Genomic DNA, 13285 nt, shown 5'->3' with positions numbered 1-13285 from the left:
TTGTGGGCACTTGTGACCCTCCATGCACCTCTGCTTGCGCATCTCCTTGCGCTGCGTCTCCTTCCACATGTACTTGGGCTTGTACTTGCACATGTGGTTGTTGTTGCGGCTGTGGTTGTTCAACACTTGTCAGATGAGTTACAACAACCTGTGTTGATTCAGGGACATTGCTGCTACTTTCTTGCGATGAGCCAACATCACTGGTCGATGGTGATTGAAGAAGTACACCGACTGACTCTGCAACACTCAAGGGCTTGGACTTAAGTTGGCGTGGTGGTGGTGATGGAGGCACTGAGCCCAATGGAGCGGGGGTGCTGCTCCCAGCTTAGTCCCCAGCAGATCCCGCTGCTGCTGCAGGCGTACTTTTTTTTTTACTCCCAAAAAACGCGGCGGCCGGCACATCAGCCTCCTTGGTAACTTGCTTCTTCTGCTCCTTACTGGCAACTTTCTTGCTAGAGGAGCTACGGAGAATTTTTTTGGGGGTCATCTTCTTCAGAGCAGGTCAGAACAGCAGGCCGCAGTTGCACGAGTTGCAGAGTTGTCTGTGGCCAGACGTGACGTCGCGTGACGTTATGCTGCACACACACACCACTGCAGGACTTCTTCCTGGCACTGGTGGTTCTCTTGAGTCTTGTGCACCTAAAAGCAATGGAAGACAGAGGAACATCAGTTCAGTTATACACCCCAAAAAAATCGGAAAAAAGCAGAAAAATCAGCACAATCCCATGCCCTCCATGATGTTTAAATTCAAGACACCCCACAGAAAGACTAGGACCATGCAACACTCACTAGTCACTACCCCTGGTGAAAAGGCCACAACAACAGGCCCAAAAAACGAAAATCACAGAAAAATCAGCACAATCCCAAGCCATCCAGCCCCTCCATGATGTTTAAATTCAAGACAACCCACAGAAAGACTAGGCCCATGCAACACTCACTACCCCTGGTGAAAAGGCCACAACAACAGGCCCAAAAAACGAAAATCACAGAAAAATCAGCACAATCCCAAACCATCCAGGCCCTCCATGATGTTTAAATTCAAGACACCCCACAGAAAGACTAGGCCCATGCAACACTCACTACCCCTGGGCATAAAGGTTGAAAACTAGGCAAAATGGTTGCAGGCCTAACAACACTGCCTGCATTCAAAATGGCCCCCTCCCTCCCAGCACATGGCCAGGGCATGTAGCAGAACTCAAAATGGTCCCCACCCACATGGCCTGTCCCCATGAACACCCCAAAAAAATGGAAATCACAGAAAAATCAGCACAATCCCAAGCCATCCAGCCCCTCCATGATGTTTAAATTCAAGACAACCCACAGAAAGACTCGGCCCATGCAACACTCACTACCCCTGGTGAAAAGGCCACAACAACAGGCCCACAAAACGAAAATCACAGAAAAATCAGCACAATCCCAAACCATCAAGGCCCTCCATGATGTTTAAATTCAAGACACCCCACAGAAAGACTAGGCCCATGCAACACTCACTACCCCTGGGCATAAAGGTTGAAAGCTAGGCAAAATGGTTGCAGGCCTAACAACACTGCCTGCATTCAAAATGGCCCCCTCACTCCCAGAACATGGCCGGTGCCAGTAGCAGCACTCAAAATTGCCCCCACCCACATGGCCTGTCCCCATGAACACCCCAAAAAAACGAAAATCACAGAAAAATCAGCACAATCCCAAGCCATCCAGCCTCTCCATGATGTTTAAATTCAAGACAACCCACAGAAAGACTCGGCCCATGCAACACTCACTACCCCTGGTGAAAAGGCCACAACAACAGGCCCAAAAAACGAAAATCACAGAAAAATCAGCACAATCCCAAACCATCCAGGCCCTCCATGATGTTTAAATTCAAGACACCCCACAGAAAGACTAGGCCCATGCAACACTCACTACCCCTGGGCATAAAGGTTGAAAACTAGGCAAAATGGTTGCAGGCCTAACAACACTGCCTGCATTCAAAATGGCCCCCTCCCTCCCAGCACATGGCCAGGGCCTGTAGCAGCACTCAAAATGGCCCCCACCCACATGGCCTGTCCCCATGAACACCCCAAAAAAACGAAAATCACAGAAAAATCAGCACAATCCCAAGCCATCCAGCCCCTCCATGAAGTTTAAATTCAAGACAACCCACAGAAAGACTGGGCCCATGCAACACTCACTACCCCTGGTGAAAAGGCCCCAACAACAGGCCCAAAAAACGAAAATCACAGAAAAATCAGCACAATCCCAAACCATCCAGGCCCTCCATGATGTTTAAATTCAAGACACCCCACAGAAAGACTAGGCCCATGCCACACTCACTACCCCTGGGCATAAAGGTTGAAAACTAGGCAAAATGGTTGCAGGCCTAACAACACTGCCTGCATTCACAATGGCCTCCCTCCCAGCACATGGCCAGGGCCTGTAGCAGCACTCAAAATGGCCCCCACCCACATGGCCTGTCCCCATGAACACCCCAAAAAATTGAAAAACACAGAAAAATCAGCACAATCCCAAGCCATCCAGCCCCTCCATGATGTTTAAATTCGAAACAACCCACAGAAAGACTAGGCCCATGCAACACTCACTACCCCTGGGGAAAAGGTCACACCAACAGGCCCAAAAAACGAAAGTCACAGAAAAATCAGCACAATCCCAAACCATCCAGGCCCTCCATGATGTTTAAATTCAAGACACCCCACAGAAAGACTAGGCCCAATCAACACTCACTACCCCTGGGCATAAAGGTTGAAAACTAGGCAAAATGGTTGCAGGCCTAACAACACTGCCTGCATTCAAAATGGCCCCCTCCCTCCCAGCACATGGCCAGGGCCTGTAGCAGCACTCAAAATGGCCCCCACCCACATGGCCTGTCCCCATGAACACCCCAAAAAATCGAAAAACATAGAAAAATCAGCACAATCCCAAGCCATCCAGCCCCTCCATGATGTTTAAATTCAAGACAACCCACAGAAAGACTAGGCCCATGCAACACTCACTACCCCTGGTGAAAAGGCCACAACAGGCAAAAAAACGAAAATCACAGAAAAATCAGCACAATCCCAAGCCATCCAGCCCCTCCATGATGTTTAAATTCAAAACACCCCACAGAAAGACTCAGTGCACCCACCACTGAGTACCCGTGGGCAAAAGGCCCCAAAACAGCCCAAAAATCGAAAATTCCAAAATTGTAGTTGCAGCAACTGTAATGCCCCAAACAAACTTACTTGTGAAATTTCTAATCCAAAAGTGATCCAAAGAAAGTCAAAAAGGCCTCAAATCCAAATATCCAGCAGCATCCACAAAAAGTAATCCTTCCAGCTCCTGATCCAAATGAAAAGGGACCAGGAGATGGACAAAGCACTGGGAGGAGCCTGCTGGACAGGAACAGGAAGTTGAAGACTGTGGGGCACTTCCTTCCTCCCACCCCCCCTCCCCAAAATGGACTCCTCGCAAAAAAAGTGCAGGCAAATGTCAACCTGAGGAGTTATTCAGATAAAAATCATCATTTCCAGAAGGTTTATGCTGCTTGCTGGTGGATTTCTTGTGCAGAATTGCAAATTTTGTATTTTCGTGAGTGCGAGATTGTTGCTGCTCGCCGCATCTACAAGCTCGCAATTGCGAAGTCCCGCGATACGTGATCACGGCGTACTCGCGTTGACAAACTCTCGCTGTGCAAGTTGGCAAGCCGCGATGACGTAATCACACTCGCCAAATTCCCGCTGGATCCCGCAGCAAGATCCAAAATGGCGCAGCACTCGCAAAATATCGAGAAAAACAACTCGGCAAACGCTGAATGACGGTAAGTAAACGCCGCGCACTGCAAAATTGTATCACCAAGGAAAAAAAATCCGCTGCGTGCGAATTTGCGGATTTTCGGTAAATTCGCGAGCGTTCGCGGATTGCGGATTTACCTAAAATCCGCAAAATCCGCGAGCGTAACGGATTTTGCGCTCACACTTACAATCAACCTGACATAATCATGTGCTTATTTAATCTCTCTGCTGACACATACATGCTTATAGACTTATCCTGATATCAACTATTAGCAATATGAGAACCCAGTCACTGCTTATGCACTCGGGGAATGAGTCAGGCATTCAGACAAGCAGTGGCACAGTCAAAAGTGTAGAATGCATGTAGTCACCTAACCCTTTCCAGACTACTAAGTCTCTTCTTCTAAAGTCCAGGGAATAGTCTTGCCTGTTTGGAATCATACTGTGAGTCTGTGCCCACTTCTACAACCATTCTGAGAGAAGCATTTGTGAATTTAATCTCTCTGCAGACACATAAGTTCTTATACACTTTTCCTGCTGTCAACTACTAGCAGTATGAGAATCCAGTCACTGTTTATGCACTTGAAGCATGAGTCACTTATTCAGACAAGCAGTGGTATAGTGAAATGTGTAGAATGTATGTGGTCCCCAAACCCCTTCCAGACTACTGAGTCTCTCCTGCTAAAGTCCAGGGAATAGTCTAGCCAGTTTGGAATCACACAGTAAGTCTGTGCTCTCCTAAAATCATCGTGACAGAAGCATGTGCTTATTTAATCTCTCTGTAGACACATACGTGCTTATAAACTTGTCCTGCCATCAACTACTAGCAGTATGAGAAACCAGTCACTGTCTATGCACTTGGAGAATGAGTCAGGCTTTCACACAAGCAATGGTACACCTTGCTGTGAACTAGTAGTACTCTGGTACTCATTTACTGTGCATGTATTTATAAAAAACATATTCCTTCTAATAATAATTCAATTAGTACCTGTGTACTTCAGTAAATTATTTGTGATGACAAAAGGTAGATTTAATAACATAATTTTATGTATATTTATTTTTTACAGATATTGTTTATCATCATTAAAATAAACTTATCATGGCTAAAAAAACTGAAAAAAGAGAAAACAAACGAAAAAGGACTATTATTTGAAGAAAATTCAACAACAAGTATTGGATGACCAACAACATATGGATGCGGTAAGAGAACAAAAGAATTTATTACAAATCTTTCAAAGCCTAGAAACAGTGTGCAGATTGTGAAAAGAACAAAGAAAGTCTCAACCCAAAAAAAGAATATGAAGAAAAAAACTGTAAAAAATTGGAAATTACATTCAAAAGACACAATGTTTGGTAAAAGGAGGCAGAGTCAATATAAAGAAATAAGAAAGAAGATGTTTTACAATAGAGTTGTCTTTAATTTGTTGAAAGATGTGAAGAAATACAAAAGAAGAGCACCATTTTATAAAAAGAAGAAAGAAATTGAAATTATTGTTTAGAAGGCTTTTGAATGAAAAGGAAATAATTCATTTTAGTTTTAAACAGAATTCGATCACTAGATAAACCAATCCATTTATAAAGGCCAAAAGTAAGAAGAAACTAGTAATTAACAGAACCAATTTTTTAGATATTTCTTTGGGTGAATAGAAACACAGTTCAAGTTCAGAGCCTTTCTTTACTGAAGAGATGGTGGAGCTCATGAGGATAGAAGTGGTTGTCCTATTGAGAAAGATAAGATGGTTTCTAGAAATGTAGAAGAACTAATAGCTGATTAAGTTCTAGGGAGCCATCCTAAAGCCCCAGTGTATACTTGGGATTGCAGTAGTATTTGTAGTATACAACAGGAAGCTATTGATATTTTACGCAAATTCTTATGACAGTATAGTAAAAAAAGTGTTAAACAAAAGATTAAGATGTTGCAAGGACTAGATCCTTGCAGAGTGAGAAAAAATACTGGTTTGCAAGGTCATTCTCAGGCTTGTCTTTCTTTCTAGGAAAGTATGTCAAATTGTTTTCATCATTTCAGAATGTTAGCAGTTGATCATTCTCAAATGCGGAAGTTAGTCCAGCAATAATGTAAAATGAGTTGAACAGTGCTCTTTTGCATGGGTCAGTATTAGATGTAAAGAAGGCTTGTGATGAAATCGAGTTTCGTTACTTTGGTCCTGAACAAGAGAATGCAGAAACTGACAACTTAATCGAAGAAGATGTTGAAGAGAATGTGGAACATATTACTACAAAAAATTTTGAAGAACAAATTACAAAGTTTAAGGTGATTTCATGTGAAAGGCCAAATTGTTCTTGTATTTGTTGCCGATGAACTCACTATAAAAATCAGACTAGGACAGTTGATCTATATTTAAAAAGTGAAAGAGAAAATAATGATAAGTGGAAGGAATTTTGAACTTATTTGTTGGTAGAGAATTGCTTTGATTTGGGTTCTGATCAGCGAATTTGTAAATATTGTTATAACAAATTAGACGAGACTAAAATGCCTGCTAGAGCTGTCCATAATAATCTAGAGTTGGTAACTATTCCTCCAGAACTGATAGATTTAAATACGCATGAGTCCATTCTGATCCAATGTGTGCACCCATTTCAGGCTATTGTTCGTATGGAGCCTAAAACAGGTAAATTGCCTCCTACAGATTTACAAAGAGGATTAAAAGGAAGAGTTGTATATTTACCTCTAGATTTAAAGAAAAATATTGAAACTATTGGTGTGGAGAATGTAGAAAGTGAACCACTAGTTATTCTAGTTAAAGGTGTTCCTACTAAGAGCAAGAACATCTGGCAATAATTAGTGGATGTTATGAAAGTGCAAAAGCCAACATTATATCTGATAAAAAAAACAATGATTACTACAAAAATGTGTATGTGGAAGAAGAAGAAATACTTTTAGGAGATGATAGTGAAACGTCAAGTGGTCAAATTGAAAAAGTGGACATGTCCAAAAGTGAAGAAATCTATGGACATTATAGTGTACATCCACTTCATGCGAAAGAGGTGATGGGGAATACTATTGAATTATTTCAAATGAAGAAAGCAAAGGGGACTCCCATGAGTGTATGGGAAAAAAGTTTGGAAGCTCGTTGTTTTCCGCAGCTGTTCCCAACTGGAAAAGGTGGACGATATGACAAATGATCAATGCAGATTCCTGCATCAGAATATCGGACAACAAGATTGTATACAGAAGATCCAAGATTTCAACACTGTATCCCATATATATTTCATCTTTTGTTGGAGATTGACTTGTCTGGACTTTCATATGCCGTTAACCACATATTAAAAACAGGAGTAAATCTTCAAAATGTTTCTGCAAAGGAATTTATGGATAAAGTACATCAGAGAGACGATCATTAAGAATCTCAGCAGATTAATTTGATGGCATGTCAGCATGGTACTAATTTGTATTGGTACCGTCGTCATAGAGAACTTAAATGTATGCTAAGGAACCTAGGAACTCCTACATGGTTTGCTACCCTAAGCTGTGCTGAATATGCTTGGGATGATTCACTTGAATTTTTTCGAGAAGCAAATTCGAATATAAAAAATATTGAATACAAGACACCTGGAGAATTGTGCTCTTTGGATCCTGTTACTGTATGCAGGTATTTCAATCATAAGTTTGAAGCTATGATCTCTTTTATCTGCAATAAAAAGAATCCTCCTCTTGGAGAAGTTGTGGATTTCTTTTGGAGAAAGTAGTATCAAGCTAGAGGTGCTTCTCATATACATATGCTGTTATGGATCAGGGATGCACTCAAATTCAGAACTGATTCGGATTACACTGTTTTGTCTTTTATTGACGAATATGTCACATGTGCTGTACTAAAAACAACAGAAGAAAACACCTTAAGGCAACAAGTCTTATGATTCCAAAGTCATAGATATGGCAAATACTGTTGACGTAAGTACAAGTCTAAGGAAAAGTTTTATACCAAATGTCGTTTTAGATTTTCACGTCCAGTAATATCCAAAGAGAGAGTAAACAGTTTCATGTCATCTGTGAGACATACCATTACTAGAACATCTCCTAAAAATACATACAATTTGAGACAAAGTGAAGAATCAAAGTATATCAATGATTATAATCCTGTTATTCTCTCCATGTGGAATGCTAATATAGAAATCAAGTATGTTGCGGATAATTCCATTGCTGTTGCCCGGTATGTGACATCTTACATAACAAAATCAAAAAATACGGAGTTTAAAGAAATGTGGGTAGACATTTCTCACGAATAGAGTCTTAGTAAGAAATTGTACAGTTTCAGTTTGAAGATGTTATCCCATCCAGAAATTGGAGCGTATGAGTGCTCAGATTGGTTATCATCTAGAAGAATCATTTGGGTGAGTCTAGGTCTTGCTGCAATGCAAATTCAATTACTCAAATCTGTGCAAGAAATCGAATATTTTGCAGAAAAAGAACCGGAAACTACAGATATTGTCAAAACAAACATGTTGACCATATATTATCTAAATAGAAGTCATCTCCCACCGCTAGAGTGCACCAGAGAGCTGAAGTTCCCAGAACGCCATTCTGAACGGGCTGCTGGCTGTGTGCTGCGAGCAGGCCGTCACCGTTTGAAGCCCTACTGAAGCACGTGGAAGCTTACGGAAGTTGAGGCTCTCTGAAGCCCCCCCCCCGCCTGGTCCCCCTTGCCTGGCCATCTTCACCTGTGCCGTGCCGTGCCGTGCTCGACTCCGGCGTGTCCAGCAGGTCTGGCGGGTCCGGCTCCCCTCTGCTCTGCTCTGCGGAGCACACGGAGGAGTTGTGGCGGCGAAGTAGCAGTTCACGGCTGGTGGACAGTGGGCATGACGGGCCGAAGGAGAGACCAGCTTGTGATCCGGTGAGCAGGTGGGCGGTGCAGCGTCCCCGTGGAGCTGAGAAGGAGCGAGTAAGGGGGGAGTGCGGTGGATTAGCAGAGGAGGCTGCAGAGGCTGGGGAGGCTGTTGTAGCCGTGGCTGTGGCTGTGCTGTGGCTGTGGATTCTGGGTGGCCTGGCTGGCTACATCGCCCAGTCAACAGTACTTGCAACTGCAACTGGTCAGTGGTTCCATTGTAGCCTCAACCTCAACCTCTCCCCCTGCATAAAAGGGGAAAATAAAGGGATTAAAAAACGCTTTAGACTCTGACTACAGACTCCGGCTCCCATATCTTGAAAAGCTCTGAAAAGACCTGGATAAGCCCCCTGAGGTATCCCTGCTGGTGGCTTATAATAATTAAGTGTGCTGAGTGTAAGCGTGCCTGCCAGCTGTTATTACCATTTGGAAATAGGCGCAGGATCTGCCGAAGTGCTGAAAGAGTATTTCCGCTGTGAGCGCTCTGTAGAAAAGGTGCTTTAGCAGGGGGCACAGCTTAATCTCAAATATTGACTGTAAAGTTTGGATTAAGGCAAGAAGTTGCTAGGTGCATCAGCACCATCTGGTTTCACCTTGAGGTCTGGTAAAGTGAGGAAGGCACTAGGTGATAAGATACCAGCCTCAAGAGGTGCACTTAAAGGGAAAAGACTTGACAAAATGAATGCAAAGAAGGCAATTAGTCCATTGCAAAATCCTTTAATATCACCAATCGCCTCCTTATTTGAAAAGTCCATCCTAAATAAAAACTCGTCAATTTCAAAATTCCATTTTCTGAAAGACCCCGGGGCAGTATTGTTCTCCTCAATGGAGGGAGTCTAGGGGTTATCATCTCCAATTGCCCCCAATGTTATGACTTCCCCTGGGGAACACCCGGTAGTCCTTGTTAAGACAAATAAAGTTTCTTTAACATCTACATATGCCACAGGGAGCCAAAGTCCTCAAACATCAATACTTGTGAGCCATTTAAACAAACAGAACAATTGGTAAATACTGACAATATAAAAGGCCTTTGGGGGAAAAAATGTGGAATAATAACAGCAGCAATAGTACACACCACCCCGAGGACACATCCATCATATCTACAAAACAGCAGTTTCCAATAACTCCAACAATTGCCAATTTAAGCTTAGCTACAACAGATACAACAGTAAACTTGGATCATGATTGTACGGCACCAATGGAACCGAGTTTTGACGAGTTGGCCATCCTCTGTCCCAACCTAAGCAATCAATAGACAAAAGTAAAGGGAAGGATGATTTGGCTGGGTTTACCCAGGCAACGGAGAGACAGCTGTAGAAGCCGCAAATGGGTGTACCAAAGAGGCCAAGCAATTGGCCAGTGCTGTCTTACAGAACACTTACAAAGGCCAATGGGCCCCCGGTAGGACCACTTACCATCAGTTAATACAAGGTACAACGATCTATCAGAAGATGAACTCATGTCTAAGGCCCTTAAGGATGCTGCGTCTGCGAATCTGGTTGCTCCTCTTTTAAATGCACTGCAAACGTCAACATCAACTTTGATAATGCAATCCGATAAGTTGGACATTCAAATTGATTTAATGAATATTATTGCTTCCTACATTGCAGGGATAAATACAAAGTTGGAAAATTTGAATAGTCTAATAAATAGAGCACACGCACATACATATCAACCTCAATCCTCCTGCACCTGTGGACCTGTCGTGGACAAATTGAGTTCTCTTCCTATGATTCTAGAACAGATTCTCACTTTAAACCAAAGATTTATCAATGCGGGTCTGAAGTCGGACGGTCTGAACAGTCCTAAAACCGATCAAAACCCACGGGCTGATAAAAATCCCTCAATTGCGTTATCCACCAAAGAAGTCAACCTGGCATTTGGAAAGACTAAAATGAGTGAAGACACCAATGCAACAGCCAAAAGAAGAGACAAGAAATGATGACTCATTAAAGCAAATTTTAACAAAGAGACAAAGGAAAAAAGAGCGCAAAGCCAGAAATTAGAAAAGTGAAGCAACCCCAAACTTAGGTAATAGAATATATCCAATTTTTTCAAACTCAAACTATGGATCAGTTAAAAATGCTTGCACCAGTGAAAGTCACTCTGACACAATAGTAAGTGATGACATGTCTAACAGAGGAAAGTCGATGACCAAAAAAGTCCCTAAAGGCTTCCAACTATCAGGCACTGTGACTAGTCCCTTACACACCACAAAAAAACAGCGAATTGAGAAGTTAAGTACGAATCATTTGCCTATTCCAACTCCTGACAAAAATGGCAATAAAATCGGCGAACAGTGTACGCAGTCAGCAGTTATTCATAAGAACAAGTCCTCGGAAGATTTAGTCCAAGGCTCGGATAATGATAATGAGGTTGGGGGACTGCAATCAAGTGGCATTATATTGAAATCAATACCCCCAACATTGCAAGTTGTTGACCATCCAGTAGGTAAAAATACCGCTCCAGATAGTATAATCAGCCATGCACAATTGTCAATGTGCAGTGAAGATGGGGCAAAGGCAATTACAGTCTCTTCTACACAAACAATATCAGATCCGGATGTCCCAGTAATCCTGGACAATGTTCGCTGTGAGCGTCAAGGATTGACCTCAGAAACATTGAGTACTCCGCCACAGGGAATTTTAAAATTTTGTGTAAGGAATACAGATGTTGTACAAGCAAAGGAGGAAGCTGGCATCACAACACGGACAAATAGTTCAAATAGTTCTAAAACCGGCAAAGAGCAGCACCAAATTATTTGGACTCCAGAGTACAAGATACAGGGCGGACACGATATATTGAGCAGGAGCAAAATCCTGAAGCTCATGGCTGAATTTGAGGACCTAAAAGATATTAAATCAACTGACCTTGAACAGGTCCAATTTCTTAAAGGCCCTAATGACACAACAAATGAGCAAACATTGACAACTTGGAAAACACCAGTAATAGCTAAAGCAATCATGGAGAGATCAGACATTTTTTGAACCTGGGGTATTTAAATATCAGATCCCACTTCCCCACGCTATCCGCCTCCTCTGAAGAAGCCGGGCAGTGTTCAACTTATCAGGAAAATTACTGAAGTACTTCCAAACCTACAAAAACCAGTCTACTCATTTGTATATAATGCAAAGGGTAGAAGTGAAGCCCCCCTCGCATGGGCAGGAATGGAACTTGGTAATGGGGAGATGCAACATACTAAGGATACCTGGAAAAACTGAAGATTTTACGTTTAAAGATAAACCTAAACAAACTAGTAACAATGACATACATGTGTTATCTTGGAACATTGCAGGAGCAAAAAGATTACTGGAGGGAGGATTGCCACTGGATGAATGGGGCGGATGTGACATAATAGCGCTACAGGAAACATGGCTACAAGAAGAAATTGCTCTTGTTGCCTTTATACATCATAGTGTAGCTGCTGAATAATGTAAGATCTATGGCCGTGCTATCGGAGGCCTCTCGGTATATCTGTCAACATCTCTAAAAACTAATTCTGAACAACTACAATCTCCAGACCCAAGTATTCAATTAATTGAATTAACAAATCAAAATATTAACAATACCAAATCAACAATCTTGATTAATTACTATACGCAACTTAAATTTCAGGTAAAAAAGACAAAGAATGCGATATTGTGCAACGTAATCACTGATTTACGCACAACAGAACCATTGTCTAATATTATAATAACTGGTGATTTTAATTCTAACCTAATACTATCTCCAGAGGAAGATGATATACTAACGGCTGATAACATCCATTGGGGTGTTCCTCAACAGATACAAGGGGGAGTAGGAACTCGGAAGGATCATCTAGCGATCCAATTAGTGACAGAACTAGAGTTTCTCTGTATGCGTGTCTTGAATGGGAGGACAGCGGGAGACCAACCCCCAAGTAAAACTTATTATGGTCCACATGCTCAATCAACCTTGGACTTACAATTGTTAGTCTTTCATTAATCCTCTTAGTAATTAGCTTTTATATTGAATACACCCCGATGAGCGATCATGCAATGCAACATACCAAATTCAACCTTAACACGGAAAGATTGCAACCATCGTATACACTAGAAGGTTATCTATGTTCATCTAATCTGAAACGTATAAACGGGTCCAACTCAAATGAAATTGAGTGGTTCACGACAATAAAGGCCACGTTGATTGGTCCAGGGAATGCACCAATGAATACGATTCAAGCATGGTCTCTCTTTTTGGGGAAATTAAAACAAAAAATGAAGCTATCCGTCATAAAAACCAACAGTGACGGTTCGCAGAGAAAACTTTTGAAAGAACTACAAGACCTACAAAGGATTCTGCGAAGAACCCGCAAGAAGTTGCAGTCAGACAATGGTGCCTGTCAGTTAGTCACCTTTCGTGCGCAAAGAAATATATACAAAAATAAGGTCTGGGAATTTAAAAAGAGGATTAACGAGAGCTTTTGGTCCAAACTGCAATACATTTTGGAAAATCATAAATCAGCTAACAAGACCTTGTAACGCACTAACATCGAATGTGCAGGAATCTGAGTGGACTACGTTTCTTGCGACAAAATTTACTGATACCTCCATAAAAATTCCAGGCAGTGAACTTTTTCCCAAAAATCATAATTATTTTAATGTACACAGCTAAAGAACAAGTGACTCAGCCTTCCACCAGTAATCCATATAATGT

Source organism: Lissotriton vulgaris, chromosome 3_1 (genome assembly GCF_964263255.1).
Source record: "Lissotriton vulgaris chromosome 3_1, aLisVul1.2, whole genome shotgun sequence".
Taxonomy (NCBI): Eukaryota; Metazoa; Chordata; class Amphibia; order Caudata; family Salamandridae; genus Lissotriton; species Lissotriton vulgaris.
This window is presented reverse-complemented; position numbering follows the sequence as displayed.